Raw genomic sequence first — 6,434 nt, 5'->3', positions numbered from 1 at the left:
ACCGCAAAAACCTCCACGACACAAGGAAACTGAGCCCTAACTCAACCATGTCCTTCCACGGCGACACAACAATCCTCCAGGACGGCCAGACCACAAGATACCTTGGAGCCCAATGTGGAAACCATCCAAGCGGATCCGACCCTTGGCCGGACATTACGGCCAAAATCAATACGAACCTCAAAAACTGGCAAAAAACTTACCCGACAATCGAAGGGAGGAAACTCATCACCCAAATGGTGATAGGCGGCATGACTCAGTTCCACACCTCAGCACAAGGCATGCCAGAGAGCGTCGAAAAAGAGCTCAGCACCCTGATAACAAACTTCATATGGGACGCCCAGATTCCCCCTCTCAACATGAGAACCCTAAACAACCCACCGGGGGAAGGGGGAAGAAACATCCTGAACATCAAAGCGAGGAATGAGGCAATCTACCTTATGAAACTGAAAAAAATCCTGGATAGATCCCCTAACAGGCCGGCTGCGGCGGATGCAGCTGAAGCAATAATCATCGCCACGCTTCCGAAACACATCCGCGACATGGAAACCCGCGACCCACGAATAGTTGACATCTTCTCCCAAAAAGTATTCAACAAGCAACGCTACTCGAGTAGGAACCTTCCACGTGAAATCAAGGCCGTCCTCAACACAGGGGCCAAGTTCAACCTAGCCCTCGACGACATTAACATACCACTGAACATCAGACTGGACCTCCCCGCATGGCACCACATCGGGATGAATGACAATGCCAGAATGAAGGAAAATACGCCCGCAGCCAAATGCCTAAGAAGGACCCATGACTGCCTCCGAACCAGGGACCTCCTAGCCCAAGCCGACATCCTAGACGACCCACGCCACAGACGCTGGAGCAAACCTTGCCCCTGCCCCTTGTGCTCAAGCTACAAAAACAAAGGCTGTAAGAACCCCGAAACATGCTACCAACTCGCCGAAAATATGATCTCAAACCTCTGCCCTAAGTATAACCCTCGCACCGTTTTAGCATGCCGGCCCCCTCCCTCAAGGAACGACGAAACCAACACCGAAATCCACTCGCTAGGCGACCCGCTGAACGTCAGAACCATAAAAGCCTACCCCAAACCGGGAAACTACCTATCTGACTATTTCCGCATCTTTCGCGAAAAGAGCAACCGTGCTGCTCCCCCCGACCTTAGACCCCCTAGAGGCCTCAACACAGACATAATGGCCTACACGGACGGATCCTGTACCGGCAACGGCGAACCCGATGCCAGGGCCGGATTTGGTGTATGGATTGGCACCGACAACCCCAACAACGCGAGCCTCCCAGTCAACCACGCCTTTCCCCAGACAAATAACACCGCGGAAATACTGGCGATAAACCACGCTGTGGCCACTGCACCCCGAAGTGCCAGACTCCATATCAAAACCGACTCCAGATGGTGCGTGAACACACTCACCACAAACCTCGACAAAACCGAGGACCAAAATTTCATCGGGACACCCCAACCTCTCGCCATCAAGACCACAATAAACACCCTCCGCAAGAGAAATGGCGTCGTCTCAATAGAGTGGATAAAAGGCCACAACGGGTGCAATGGCAACGAAAAAGCTGACGAACTCGCTGCCTTAGGATCCTCGGCCCCCCCAACCGACGAACTAGCCCCCCCTACCCTCCCCTACACTCAAAACGGCGCAAGGCTAAGCGCCCTAACACAATCGATCACCACAAAACTAATAATAAGAGAATCAGCAAAAAAGAAACTCACTAACAGTCAGAGATCGACGGAAAACCTAGACCGCATAAGAGACATCCTAAAAAACATGGACTGCCCTGCCCCCAATGACAGCAGAATCTGGCTCGCCATCCTAAAGAACAAGAAAGAATTGAACCCCAGCCTAAGAAACTTTGTATGGAAACTGGTCCACGGCGCCCACAAAGACGGTCTCTACTGGAGCAAAATCCCGGGTTACGAGGACCGTGGTCAGTGCCTGAAATGCGGGACTACTGAATCGATGAACCACATCATTTTCGAGTGCCCACACAACCAAGGCCCAAATCTCTGGGCCGCTGTCGAAGACATGTGCACAGCGAAAGGCATCAACTGGCCCGCCAACATAGGAATACACCACGTGATGGCAGCCCCCCTGATATCGATCAAAAAGAGAAACGGCTCCGTAAAACTCGGCGCATCTAGATTTTTCATGATAACCGTACTCGAATGCGCCTGGCAGATATGGAAACTAAGGTGTAAAAGAATCCTAGGAGACAACACGGAAAGAATCTCACTGAACGAAGCCGTTAACACACTTAAAGCTGCCATGAACGATAAGCTGTGCCAAGACAAACACCTCACGAACAGAAGAAAGTATCATAACAAAGCCCTCCCTGGATGGCTCGTCCTACACACATGGAGCGGCGTTATCGAAAACGAAGCGTGCTTCCCTGAGAATTGGCTGAAATGCAACGGGGTTTTAGTGGGTATACCCGACCCCCCATGGTCGCGTGAGCCCCACACGGTGCGATAATGATTTCACCAGTGCGATAACGCATTTCCCCGCGGTGGCAATTCCCATCATATAGGCACTAGATACACCGATAGGAAGGCCTAGTCCTTCCCCACAAACCTTCAGGCACTCAAGCCCGCGAAAGCTACAGAAGGTTCCACCAAAAAAAAAAAAAAAAAAAAAAAAAAAAAAAAAGAAGAGAGGGAACTCTCGGCATCACTACACCCCCAAAAACGGAGGCGGAGGAAGTAAAGCCAAGGGACGATGGCCCACAGCCAAGAGCGTGGGAAAGTTCTGGGCAAGTAACTCGCCTGGACAGCCACACCATGTACTAGAGATCACATGGGCTAGGCAAGTAACTCGCCTAGACCACGTGAACCACAGGCTCACGTGCAAAAGAACACACAACTGCGGTGAATCCCACGCATGCAAGAACGAAAACCCCTCCCACCACCACGAGAAACATAATGACGAAATGTCGTTCTCTGGGGGAGGCAACCCTTGGTTCGATCCAAACAAGCCACCGGACATCGAAATACGACAACCCGGGGAGCAAGGCTCCCCGGAACAACAACAACACCAGGTGCAGATAAGCGCCATGGATTACACGACGCATGCAGCACAAATGAGTGCCGCGAACCAACAACCATCCGCATTGCCAACAGGCACCGCATACCCTCAGCCTCCTCAGAGGGGCTTCCAACCATACGCGGTGCAAACTGCACCGATGGCGCAACAAGCACCATTCCAGGGGCAGCATTTGCTGCTGCAGCCCCAGGCATACTCCCCAGGGAACTTCCCTGGCCAGATTAACCCCTGGATCGGCCAATTCGGCCCAGGTCCAACAACACCCCAGCCAAATGCAGGCTGGGAATCAGCCATCACGTCAGCGGTAGCTGCTCAGACAGGTCAGCTCCACGAGGAGCTGAAAGAAATGAAGTCCCTCGTAGGAGGGAGACAAGGGAGCGACAGTGGCTCCTCGTCCAGACCATCCAAACGGGCATGGTCTGATAACTCGAGGGCATCAGAAGACGCCTGCGACCATTGCGCCCACTGGAGGCGCGAATACAACAGAGCACGAAGAGACGCCAAGGGCATCTTCGACTCTCTGAAAGACACAGAGAGAGAGGTCGATCTCCAAAAAAGGGAGATCGAATTACTGAAACGCAAGCTCAGAGAGGCACGTGCACTGGCAGACCTCGCTGCCAATCCATTATGATGGGGGCCTCCCAGGTCAGGGGGAGGGGATACGGTGCCAGGGCACCGACTATCCCACCACCCCGTGGGCAGGTGACCCTGTCCGGGTTGCATAAGGGCCTGCCCTCAGAAGGGCAAACCCATGTCGAGGGGAAGAGGGAGAGCGGTAGGCAACCGATGGCAGACCCTAAAACGGGGACCACTGCCAGAGGCGGCAGGCTGCTGAGTACCTCAGCACCCTATGGGCAAGCTACCCTGCAGGGAAGTGTCCACATGCTATACGAGACTGCCAAACTCAACAAGTTCGGCAAAGTCGAAGCTCCAGTCAACGTAACATTCGACCCCAACTTCCCCATGAGGAGAATAGTGGGGTCAGAAGCGGTGCACGACGCCGCATACGCTTGGTGGACAAGCATGAGTGGGAAAGAATTCGTACACTGGTACGAACAGGCCGAAGCCACCTTCAAAAGCGGCAAGGTACACAGAACCCTTCGCGATAAAGCGAAGGAAACCGAGAAATACTTCTTGGGACTCCCGAGTATTGCAAGACTTGTGGAGGAGTATAATTCCCCGGAGAATAAGGGAAAAATCTCCTGGGAAAGTCTAGGCAAAGCCGCCTATCTAAAGTTCCAGTTCAAACCACTCAGGACTCCTGGGGGACGTGCCTGTTAGAGATGGGCGGAAACGGACGACTCCGGAGTGGAATCGGAGACTTAGCGTGGAGGGACCTTGGCCTCAGCGACTCAAGCGGAGCGCTGTGCCATTGCTGTTTGTCCATTTGGTCCTTAATTTCACAGTAGGTGAGCAGGAAGTCTCTTGGGGGCATTTCAGGTCGATTTCGGACTGAAACAGACAAGTATGTACAAGCGCCGATATATAAGGAAGGGGCAAAAGCACAAGGAGAAACAAAGGGTGACCGAATCGGAACGAAGACGTCCGAACGGGAACAAAGGGTTAGAGGGAGCGGAGCGGTACCGAAGGTCATAGGGCAAGACCTGTGATACATCCGAAAGGAGGTAGAGTGGGCGAGGCCCAGAGGGGCAGGAGGATGAGGGGAAGTGGGGGTGATGACTAACTGGCTAGAATAGAAAGAAGCAGTAGTCCAAATAGGGATGAGGGGGAATTGCGAGAAATACATTACAAACGGCGAGAGTGCCAGAGGCGGTCCGCGAAGCTCGGGGGTTGCGGAGCTTACGGAGGTTACGGAGGCGGGGTTGGAAGTCCGAGGAATATTGGCAATGGTGTTCACATAGTATGAGGTCACCAATGCAATGGACTAAGACCGAGGTGGAGTCAAAGTCCGAGGTATGGACTATGACGGAGGCTCGGAGTAAGGTACGAACGGTGTCCGAGTGTGAAGTACGGAACAGCGGTGGATGGTCGTAACTTGGCGGAAGGGTGGCGGAGGAATGAGAGAGGGGAAGGTAAGGAAGAGTAGTCAGGTCCGAAGGTGGATATCGGAACGGACGGAGATAGCGTAGGGGATGACGGGAGGGTGGAGGTGTGGTGAGGGGGGAGCGGAGTTGTAGGAAGGGTGGCGAGTAGGGAGATGTTCGGTCCGAGATGAGTATCGGAACGGACGGAGAAGGGGTCGGAGAGGTAAGAGGAGGGGTGTGTTGCCGAGACCGAAGGTGAGTATCGGAAAGGCAGCGGTAGGTTATGACTCCGGAGGTGAAGAGGGTGGAGGTCCGGAAGTCGGGTCGGGGTCGGGTATGCACGGATATGACAGTGCCGCAAGAACTGCAGAACGGGAAGCGAAAGCTTCCAAATACCGGGAAAGAGACGCAAGTCTCTGCGCTGGACAACCAGCCCAACGACCACCCTTCCCCACGGGAAGAATGGTAGACCTACCGTACTCCACACCTGAGCCAAGTAGCTCAGGAACACAACAACACGCTCCCACCCAGGGAGTGCCCACTTCGTCAAGCCCACAGCCCGACAATGTAGCCCAGGCTACGTCATCGCATCCAACGCAGCAATTGGATGTCCAGATGAACAACCCGGAGGAAAACCCTCCTCCGGGGCAATGACTCCACCCTTGAGAAAAGGGAAAGTGACACGGTAATATGCCATCGAGGCACCTGTGAAAACACCTTCCCCCAACTCGAGGCCCCGCACACAATACTGTATGCGAGGAACCGCAAGTAACAATTGTGGAAATTTCCACTCTGCCAAAAGACCCACATCCACCACCGCTCGTGTGTAAACACCACTTACACACGAACCCTCATGGAACAAGTGAGGAACACCAAAGACATACAACCTTTGGGTCAAAATTCATTTTCGACAAACTCCACCATTTTTTTCTCTTCTCTCCCTGCAATACCAATGTATCGCCGTTCACTTCAAAGTAACGGCCCACACTCATTTATTTCTTAAACCCTCCCTCTCTCCTTCACTGACATGTATAAAATCGCCCACTTTAAAGTGGCGACAACAAAAAACACTCATTGGCAATTCCAAACTCAATGTAAATCAATTATTAAAAATTTGTTTTATTTCACTATCAACCTTGTATGCGTCGCAAATGCAACGCAAGGGGGGAGAATGTCAGGACAATAGCCCCGAACCCCGAGTCATATGTAAATTAGATACATATAGTCACGTGGGTAAGTGGGAACCTCCGGGTAACTGCTTACACACCACCATAAAATACACATACTTGTATCACTTATGGCTTTGTGTGCTGAGCTACCCAAAGACCTCACACTAGACCATAAGTGGCTAGGCCCCTTCAAAGTCGTCAAGGTCATC

This window comes from Cantharellus anzutake (genome assembly GCF_015039405.1).
Source record: "Cantharellus anzutake strain C23 chromosome Unknown EI90scaffold_9, whole genome shotgun sequence".
In the NCBI taxonomy this organism is placed as follows: domain Eukaryota; kingdom Fungi; phylum Basidiomycota; class Agaricomycetes; order Cantharellales; family Hydnaceae; genus Cantharellus; species Cantharellus anzutake.
Note: the sequence above shows the minus strand (reverse complement) of the source record.